The sequence below is a fragment of the Equus asinus genome, unplaced genomic scaffold, assembly GCF_041296235.1.
Source record: "Equus asinus isolate D_3611 breed Donkey unplaced genomic scaffold, EquAss-T2T_v2 contig_252, whole genome shotgun sequence".
Lineage (NCBI taxonomy): Eukaryota > Metazoa > Chordata > Mammalia > Perissodactyla > Equidae > Equus > Equus asinus.
Window position 1 is genome coordinate 17,311 of NW_027224908.1, and position 10,190 is coordinate 27,500.

Consider the following 10,190-nt stretch of genomic DNA (forward strand, 5'->3'; position numbering starts at 1 on the left):
AGTTTCAGAGGGTGGATTTCTCCGTGTTGCTTTTTCCCCAGGCCTCCACGCCCTTGTGTGTTTCTTTTGCTTAACGATTGCCACCTGAGCTAGCCTCTGTTGCCCATCTTCGTCCGTTTCAGAGGGTGGATTTCTCAGTGTTGCCTTTTCCCCAGCTCCCCACGCCCTTGTGTGTTTCTTTTGCTTAAAGATTGCCACCTGAAGCCAGCCTCTCTTGCCCATCTTCCTCAGTTTCAGAGGGTAGATATTTCAGGGTTGCTTTTTCCCCAGGTCTCCACGCCTTTGGGTTTTGTTTTTGCTTAACGATTGCCACCTGAGCTAGCCTCTCTTGCCCATCTTCCTGAGTTTCAGAGGGTCGATATCTCCGTGTTGCTGTTTCCCCAGGTCTCCACGCCCTTGTGTGTTTCTTTTGCTTAACGTTTGCCACCTGAAGCCAGCCTCTCTTGCCCATCTTCCTCAGTTTCAGAGGGTAGATATTTCAGGGTTGCTTTTTCCCCAGGTCTCCACGCCTTTGGGTTTTGTTTTTGCTTAACGAGTGCCACCTGAGCTAGCCTCTCTTGCCCATGTTCCTCAGTTTCAGAGGGTAGATATTTCAGGGTTGCTTTGTCCCCAGGGCTCCACGCCTTTGTGCTTTGTTTTTGCTTAAGGATTGCCACCTGAGGTAGCCTCTCTTGCCCATCTTCCTCAGTTTCAGAGGGTGGATTTCTCCGTGTTGCTTTTTCCCCAGGTCTCCACGCCCTTGTGTGTTTCTTTTGCTTAAAGATTGCCACCTGAGCTAGCCTCTGTTGCCCATCTTCGTCCGTTTCAGAGGGTGGATTTCTCAGTGTTGCCTTTTCGCCAGCTCCCCACGCCCTTGTGTGTTTCTTTTGCTTAAAGATTGTCACCTGAGCTAGGCACTGTTGCCCTGCTTCCTCAGTTTCAGAGGGTACCTTTTTCAGGGTTGCTTTTTGACCGGGTCTCCTCGCCATTGTATTTTTTTATCTTATTTTTTTTGCTTAAAGATTGCCACCTGAGCTAGCCTCTGTTGCGCTTCTTTCTCAGTTCTAGAGGGTAGATTTCTCCGTGTTGCTTTTTCCCCAGGTCTCCACGCACTTCCTTTTATTTTTCCTTAAAAATTGCCACCTGAGCTAGCCTCTGTTGTCCATCTTCGTCGGTTTCAGAGGGTAGATTTCTCACTGTTGCTTTTTTGCCAGGTCTGCACGCCCTTGTGTTTTTTTTCTGCTTAAAGGTTGCAACCTGAGCTAGCTTCTTTTGCCCATGTCCCTCAGTTTCAGAGGGTGGATTTCTCCGTGTTGCTTTTTCCCCAGGCCTCCACGCCCTTGTGTGTTTCTTTTGCTTAACGATTGCCACCTGAGCTAGCCTCTGTTGCCCATCTTCGTCCGTTTCACAGGGTGGATTTCTCAGTGTTGCCTTTTCCCCAGCTCCCCACGCCCTTGTGTGTTTCTTTTGCTTAAAGATTGCCACCTGAAGCCAGCCTCTCTTGCCCATCTTCCTCAGTTTCAGAGGGTAGATATTTCAGGGTTGCTTTTTCCCCAGGTCTCCACGCCTTTGGGTTTTGTTTTTGCTTAACGAGTGCCACCTGAGCTAGCCTCTCTTGCCCATGTTCCTCAGTTTCAGAGGGTAGATATTTCAGGGTTGCTTTGTCCCCAGGGCTCCACGCCTTTGTGCTTTGTTTTTGCTTAAGGATTGCCACCTGAGGTAGCCTCTCTTGCCCATCTTCCTCAGTTTCAGAGGGTGGATTTCTCCGTGTTGCTTTTTCCCCAGGTCTCCACGCCCTTGTGTGTTTCTTTTGCTTAAAGATTGCCACCTGAGCTAGCCTCTGTTGCCCATCTTCGTCCGTTTCAGAGGGTGGATTTCTCAGTGTTGCCTTTTCGCCAGCTCCCCACGCCCTTGTGTGTTTCTTTTGCTTAAAGATTGTCACCTGAGCTAGGCACTGTTGCCCTGCTTCCTCAGTTTCAGAGGGTACCTTTTTCAGGGTTGCTTTTTGACCGGGTCTCCTCGCCATTGTATTTTTTTATTTTATTTTTTTTGCTTAAAGATTGCCACCTGAGCTAGCCTCTGTTGCGCTTCTTTCTCAGTTCTAGAGGGTAGATTTCTCCGTGTTGCTTTTTCCCCAGGTCTCCACGCACTTCCTTTTATTTTTCCTTAAAAATTGCCACCTGAGCTAGCCTCTGTTGTCCATCTTCGTCGGTTTCAGAGGGTAGATTTCTCACTGTTGCTTTTTTGCCAGGTCTGCACGCCCTTGTGTTTTTTTTCTGCTTAAAGGTTGCAACCTGAGCTAGCTTCTTTTGCCCATGTTCCTCAGTTTCAGAGGGTGGATTTCTCAGTGTTGCCTTTTCCCCAGCTCCCCACGCCCTTGTGTGTTTCTTTTGCTTAAAGATTGCCACCTGAAGCCAGCCTCTCTTGCCCATCTTCCTCAGTTTCAGAGGGTAGATATTTCAGGGTTGCTTTTTCCCCAGGTCTCCACGCCTTTGGGTTTTGTTTTTGCTTAACGAGTGCCACCTGAGCTAGCCTCTCTTGCCCATGTTCCTCAGTTTCAGAGGGTAGATATTTCAGGGTTGCTTTGTCCCCAGGGCTCCACGCCTTTGTGCTTTGTTTTTGCTTAAGGATTGCCACCTGAGGTAGCCTCTCTTGCCCATCTTCCTCAGTTTCAGAGGGTGGATTTCTCCGTGTTGCTTTTTCCCCAGGTCTCCACGCCCTTGTGTGTTTCTTTTGCTTAAAGATTGCCACCTGAGCTAGCCTCTGTTGCCCATCTTCGTCCGTTTCAGAGGGTGGATTTCTCAGTGTTGCCTTTTCGCCAGCTCCCCACGCCCTTGTGTGTTTCTTTTGCTTAAAGATTGTCACCTGAGCTAGGCACTGTTGCCCTGCTTCCTCAGTTTCAGAGGGTACCTTTTTCAGGGTTGCTTTTTGACCGGGTCTCCTCGCCATTGTATTTTTTTATTTTATTTTTTTTGCTTAAAGATTGCCACCTGAGCTAGCCTCTGTTGCGCTTCTTTCTCAGTTCTAGAGGGTAGATTTCTCCGTGTTGCTTTTTCCCCAGGTCTCCACGCACTTCCTTTTATTTTTCCTTAAAAATTGCCACCTGAGCTAGCCTCTGTTGTCCATCTTCGTCGGTTTCAGAGGGTAGATTTCTCACTGTTGCTTTTTTGCCAGGTCTGCACGCCCTTGTGTTTTTTTTCTGCTTAAAGGTTGCAACCTGAGCTAGCTTCTTTTGCCCATGTTCCTCAGTTTCAGAGGGTGGATTTCTCAGTGTTGCCTTTTCCCCAGCTCCCCACGCCCTTGTGTGTTTCTTTTGCTTAAAGATTGCCACCTGAAGCCAGCCTCTCTTGCCCATCTTCCTCAGTTTCAGAGGGTAGATATTTCAGGGTTGCTTTTTCCCCAGGTCTCCACGCCTTTGGGTTTTGTTTTTGCTTAACGAGTGCCACCTGAGCTAGCCTCTCTTGCCCATGTTCCTCAGTTTCAGAGGGTAGATATTTCAGGGTTGCTTTGTCCCCAGGGCTCCACGCCTTTGTGCTTTGTTTTTGCTTAAGGATTGCCACGTGAGGTAGCCTCTCTTGCCCATCTTCCTCAGTTTCAGAGGGTGGATTTCTCCGTGTTGCTTTTTCCCCAGGTCTCCACGCCCTTGTGTGTTTCTTTTGCTTAAAGATTGCCACCTGAGCTAGCCTCTGTTGCCCATCTTCGTCCGTTTCAGAGGGTGGATTTCTCAGTGTTGCCTTTTCGCCAGCTCCCCACGCCCTTGTGTGTTTCTTTTGCTTAAAGATTGTCACCTGAGCTAGGCACTGTTGCCCTGCTTCCTCAGTTTCAGAGGGTACCTTTTTCAGGGTTGCTTTTTGACCGGGTCTCCTCGCCATTGTATTTTTTTATTTTATTTTTTTTGCTTAAAGATTGCCACCTGAGCTAGCCTCTGTTGCGCTTCTTTCTCAGTTCTAGAGGGTAGATTTCTCCGTGTTGCTTTTTCCCCAGGTCTCCACGCACTTCCTTTTATTTTTCCTTAAAAATTGCCACCTGAGCTAGCCTCTGTTGTCCATCTTCGTCGGTTTCAGAGGGTAGATTTCTCACTGTTGCTTTTTTGCCAGGTCTGCACGCCCTTGTGTTTTTTTTCTGCTTAAAGGTTGCAACCTGAGCTAGCTTCTTTTGCCCATGTTCCTCAGTTTCAGAGGGTGGATTTCTCAGTGTTGCCTTTTCCCCAGCTCCCCACGCCCTTGTGTGTTTCTTTTGCTTAAAGATTGCCACCTGAAGCCAGCCTCTCTTGCCCATCTTCCTCAGTTTCAGAGGGTAGATATTTCAGGGTTGCTTTTTCCCCAGGTCTCCACGCCTTTGGGTTTTGTTTTTGCTTAACGAGTGCCACCTGAGCTAGCCTCTCTTGCCCATGTTCCTCAGTTTCAGAGGGTAGATATTTCAGGGTTGCTTTGTCCCCAGGGCTCCACGCCTTTGTGCTTTGTTTTTGCTTAAGGATTGCCACGTGAGGTAGCCTCTCTTGCCCATCTTCCTCAGTTTCAGAGGGTGGATTTCTCCGTGTTGCTTTTTCCCCAGGTCTCCACGCCCTTGTGTGTTTCTTTTGCTTAAAGATTGCCACCTGAGCTAGCCTCTGTTGCCCATCTTCGTCCGTTTCAGAGGGTGGATTTCTCAGTGTTGCCTTTTCGCCAGCTCCCCACGCCCTTGTGTGTTTCTTTTGCTTAAAGATTGTCACCTGAGCTAGGCACTGTTGCCCTGCTTCCTCAGTTTCAGAGGGTACCTTTTTCAGGGTTGCTTTTTGACCGGGTCTCCTCGCCATTGTATTTTTTTATTTTATTTTTTTTGCTTAAAGATTGCCACCTGAGCTAGCCTCTGTTGCGCTTCTTTCTCAGTTCTAGAGGGTAGATTTCTCCGTGTTGCTTTTTCCCCAGGTCTCCACGCACTTCCTTTTATTTTTCCTTAAAAATTGCCACCTGAGCTAGCCTCTGTTGTCCATCTTCGTCGGTTTCAGAGGGTAGATTTCTCACTGTTGCTTTTTTGCCAGGTCTGCACGCCCTTGTGTTTTTTTTCTGCTTAAAGGTTGCAACCTGAGCTAGCTTCTTTTGCCCATGTTCCTCAGTTTCAGAGGGTGGATTTCTCAGTGTTGCCTTTTCCCCAGCTCCCCACGCCCTTGTGTGTTTCTTTTGCTTAAAGATTGCCACCTGAAGCCAGCCTCTCTTGCCCATCTTCCTCAGTTTCAGAGGGTAGATATTTCAGGGTTGCTTTTTCCCCAGGTCTCCACGCCTTTGGGTTTTGTTTTTGCTTAACGAGTGCCACCTGAGCTAGCCTCTCTTGCCCATGTTCCTCAGTTTCAGAGGGTAGATATTTCAGGGTTGCTTTGTCCCCAGGGCTCCACGCCTTTGTGCTTTGTTTTTGCTTAAGGATTGCCACCTGAGGTAGCCTCTCTTGCCCATCTTCCTCAGTTTCAGAGGGTGGATTTCTCCGTGTTGCTTTTTCCCCAGGTCTCCACGCCCTTGTGTGTTTCTTTTGCTTAAAGATTGCCACCTGAGCTAGCCTCTGTTGCCCATCTTCGTCCGTTTCAGAGGGTGGATTTCTCAGTGTTGCCTTTTCGCCAGCTCCCCACGCCCTTGTGTGTTTCTTTTGCTTAAAGATTGTCACCTGAGCTAGGCACTGTTGCCCTGCTTCCTCAGTTTCAGAGGGTACCTTTTTCAGGGTTGCTTTTTGACCGGGTCTCCTCGCCATTGTATTTTTTTATCTTATTTTTTTTGCTTAAAGATTGCCACCTGAGCTAGCCTCTGTTGCGCTTCTTTCTCAGTTCTAGAGGGTAGATTTCTCCGTGTTGCTTTTTCCCCAGGTCTCCACGCACTTCCTTTTATTTTTCCTTAAAAATTGCCACCTGAGCTAGCCTCTGTTGTCCATCTTCGTCGGTTTCAGAGGGTAGATTTCTCACTGTTGCTTTTTTGCCAGGTCTGCACGCCCTTGTGTTTTTTTTCTGCTTAAAGGTTGCAACCTGAGCTAGCTTCTGTTGCCCATGTTCCTCAGTTTCAGAGGGTGGATTTCTCAGTGTTGCCTTTTCCCCAGCTCCCCACGCCCTTGTGTGTTTCTTTTGCTTAAAGATTGCCACCTGAAGCCAGCCTCTCTTGCCCATCTTCCTCAGTTTCAGAGGGTAGATATTTCAGGGTTGCTTTTTCCCCAGGTCTCCACGCCTTTGGGTTTTGTTTTTGCTTAACGAGTGCCACCTGAGCTAGCCTCTCTTGCCCATGTTCCTCAGTTTCAGAGGGTAGATATTTCAGGGTTGCTTTGTCCCCAGGGCTCCACGCCTTTGTGCTTTGTTTTTGCTTAAGGATTGCCACCTGAGGTAGCCTCTCTTGCCCATCTTCCTCAGTTTCAGAGGGTGGATTTCTCCGTGTTGCTTTTTCCCCAGGTCTCCACGCCCTTGTGTGTTTCTTTTGCTTAAAGATTGCCACCTGAGCTAGCCTCTGTTGCCCATCTTCGTCCGTTTCAGAGGGTGGATTTCTCAGTGTTGCCTTTTCGCCAGCTCCCCACGCCCTTGTGTGTTTCTTTTGCTTAAAGATTGTCACCTGAGCTAGGCACTGTTGCCCTGCTTCCTCAGTTTCAGAGGGTACCTTTTTCAGGGTTGCTTTTTGACCGGGTCTCCTCGCCATTGTATTTTTTTATCTTATTTTTTTTGCTTAAAGATTGCCACCTGAGCTAGCCTCTGTTGCGCTTCTTTCTCAGTTCTAGAGGGTAGATTTCTCCGTGTTGCTTTTTCCCCAGGTCTCCACGCACTTCCTTTTATTTTTCCTTAAAAATTGCCACCTGAGCTAGCCTCTGTTGTCCATCTTCGTCGGTTTCAGAGGGTAGATTTCTCACTGTTGCTTTTTTGCCAGGTCTGCACGCCCTTGTGTTTTTTTTCTGCTTAAAGGTTGCAACCTGAGCTAGCTTCTTTTGCCCATGTTCCTCAGTTTCAGAGGGTGGATTTCTCAGTGTTGCCTTTTCCCCAGCTCCCCACGCCCTTGTGTGTTTCTTTTGCTTAAAGATTGCCACCTGAAGCCAGCCTCTCTTGCCCATCTTCCTCAGTTTCAGAGGGTAGATATTTCAGGGTTGCTTTTTCCCCAGGTCTCCACGCCTTTGGGTTTTGTTTTTGCTTAACGAGTGCCACCTGAGCTAGCCTCTCTTGCCCATGTTCCTCAGTTTCAGAGGGTAGATATTTCAGGGTTGCTTTGTCCCCAGGGCTCCACGCCTTTGTGCTTTGTTTTTGCTTAAGGATTGCCACCTGAGGTAGCCTCTCTTGCCCATCTTCGTCCGTTTCAGAGGGTGGATTTCTCAGTGTTGCCTTTTCCCCAGCTCCCCACGCCCTTGTGTGTTTCTTTTGCTGAAAGATTGCCACCTGAAGCCAGCCTCTCTTGCCCATCTTCGTCAGTTTCAGAGGGTGGATTTCTCAGTGTTGCCTTTTCCCCAGCTCCCCACGCCCTTGTGTGTTTCTTTTGCTTAAAGATTGTCACCTGAGCTAGGCACTGTTGCCCTGCTTCCTCAGTTTCAGAGGGTACCTTTTTCAGGGTTGCTTTTTGACCGCGTCTCCTCGCCATTGTATTTTTTTATTTTATTTTTTTTGCTTAAAGATTGCCACCTGAGCTAGCCTCTGTTGCGCTTCTTTCTCAGTTCTAGAGGGTAGATTTCTCCGTGTTGCTTTTTCCCCAGGTCTCCACGCACTTCCTTTCATTTTTCCTTAAAAATTGCCACCTGAGCTAGCCCCTGTTGCCCATCTTCGTCGGTTTCAGAGGGTAGATTTCTCAGTGTTGATTTTTCCCCATTTCTCCACGCCCTCGTGCTTTTTTTTTTTTATTTCCTTAAATGTCGGCGCCTGAGCTAGCTTCTTTTGCCCATCTTCGTCAGTTTCAGCGGGTAGACTCTCCGCCTGCCTTCGACAGGCCCTCTGGACTGGAAAGCTTTCCTCCTCCCGTCATCACGGTCCTTCTCGGATGACGTGCCTGGTTTCGGTTTGACCGTCCCCGCCCGCCCTGATTTTCTAAGTCCTCCCGGGAACCCCGGGGGCGCTCCAGCCGCTCCGGGAAGCGGCGGCCTCCCGGCCGCACCGGCCCAGCCCGGCCCGGGCCGCCCCCTGGCCTCTCTGGGGGGAACTCTCCCCTTCCCCTTCCCGGTGATCGCCCGAGAAACCTTTTCCGAGTCCCCCTCCTGCGGCTGGGGCTGCGCCTTGGCGGCCGGGAGCCCGCGGGCGGACGCCCCGGGGCCGCACTGGGCCGGGAGGCTGGGTCCGAGGGGGCTCCGGGACGGGATCGGGCGGCCCGGCGGCCCGGCTGTGCTCCCCGGCGGGCCCGCGCTCCGGCTCCGTCCCGCTGAGGCGGTCGTCGGTCGCCGGGTGCCACCTGGCGGCCGCTTTTATATCGTCTCTTTCCTCCGGAGCTCCGGCGACGCGGGCCAAGGGACGGGACTCGGCCGCGGTGACCGAGGCAGAGTCCCGGGAGGCCGGCGTCGCTGGCGGGATCTGGCCCGGTGGCGCCGGGGCGTGAGCGCGACGCCCGCTCGCCGGAGATTGGAGGTGCAGGCTACTGAGGGAGGTGGCTGTCGCCGCGCCGCCCGGTGCCGGCCGGGGTGTGGGGCCTCCCGGACGGGTCGACCAGCAGCCGCCGGTGCCCCTCCGTCCCCGGGAGGGGGTGGGGGGCCGCCGCGGGGGAACGGGCGAGGGAGCTCGTCCCGTGCCCGGCCGTCGTCCCGAGGGCGGCCCGGTGGTCGGGCCTTCCGCGTCGCCGATCCCCTTTCCGCGCCCCGCTCCGGAGGTGGGCGACCGGCCGGGGCCTTGCGGGGGAGGCCCGTGGAGGGCGCGACGGGCTCGGCCGCCGGGCTGGCCTTTTCCCCACTGGTCTTCCGAGTCGACCGGCTCTGGCGGTGGGGACCGGGCCCGGTCCTCGGATGCCTCCTCCTCCGTGGCAGTTTTTTTTTCCAAGTCCCGCCCTGGAGAAGAGCGTGGACCGGCCCCGGGAGCCCTCGAGGGCGGGCCGGGGAGGGCGTCCCCGGCCCGGACGCGTGCCCGGGGTGGGTCCGGGCCGTCGGACCGGACTTCTCTCTCCGAGTTTCGCGGGTCGCGTCTTTGTCCGGAGGCGGGAGGGGGCCGGCTCGAGGCGTAGGTGGAGCCCCGGCTGAGGGACGGGAGCCACGGTCCCGCCCCGGGCCCGGTCGCCGGAGGCGCCTCCGCGGAATTCTTTTCTAAGTCCTGACCCGGCGACTCAGAGGGAGGGACCGACCGGTCCCGGCCCGCGCGGGCGGCCCGGGGAGGCTGTCCCCGGCTCCCCCTGCCGCCACGCTTCTGGGGTCGACCAGATGGCCCCGGGAGCTCCGGGCCTGGTGGCGATGGGGTCGTGCTTGGGGTCTGGTGGCCGTGGCCGTGATCCAGGGGTTCCCCTGGTGATCCGTGGGTGGGCCCCGTCTCCGGGCGCGGCGATTCTTGCCCCCGAATGGGTGGTTTTGTGCCGCCAGGTAAGTGCTGACACGCTCTGCTCGGGTGACAGTCGCCCGAGAGCTTCCGGGTGCCTGGATGCGTGTGCGGGGAGGGCTCCGGGCTCTGGCCGAGAACCGGACGCCCGTTTCCACCCCCGCCGCTTGAGCCGCCCGCTGGGGCCTGCGCGCCGGCTCTTGTGCGTTCCAGGCGCCCCCACGACCGTGGTGCCACCTCCGGTCTCTGGTACCCGAGGGCGGCGGGGTTAGGGGCGCGGGGTCCTCTACCACGTGCACTCCCTGCCGCCGGCACCCGGGTGCGGTCGCGACTTACCCCATCCCACCGGCTCCGTGCCAGTGCGTGTCAGGCGTTCTCGTCCTGGGGTGGTCGCCCGCGCTTGCTGGAGGAGGAGAGGGGTCGGTGAGGCTGAAGCAGGCTCCTCCGCTCGCTGTCCTCGCCGGCCTTCCCTTGCTCGGGGGTCCCTCGCGTTATGCTGCCGACCGATGTGGTGATGCTGTGCTCTCCCGGGCCGGGCCTAAGCCGTGCCAGACGAGGGACGGACGTTCATGGCGAACGGGACCGCTCTTCTCGCTCTGCCCGCGGGTCCCCTCGCCCGTTCTCCCCCGCTGCGAGTGGCGTGTGGGAGGCGGCAGGGGTGCGGAATCCGGCCCGACCTCGCTCCCCCGCCCCGTGCCTCGTGGCGTGGGCGGTGTCGGGGTCTCCGTGACGCGGCGGATGCTCCGCCTGTGCCTCTTGGCTGTGTCTCGTGGGCGGCCCTCCC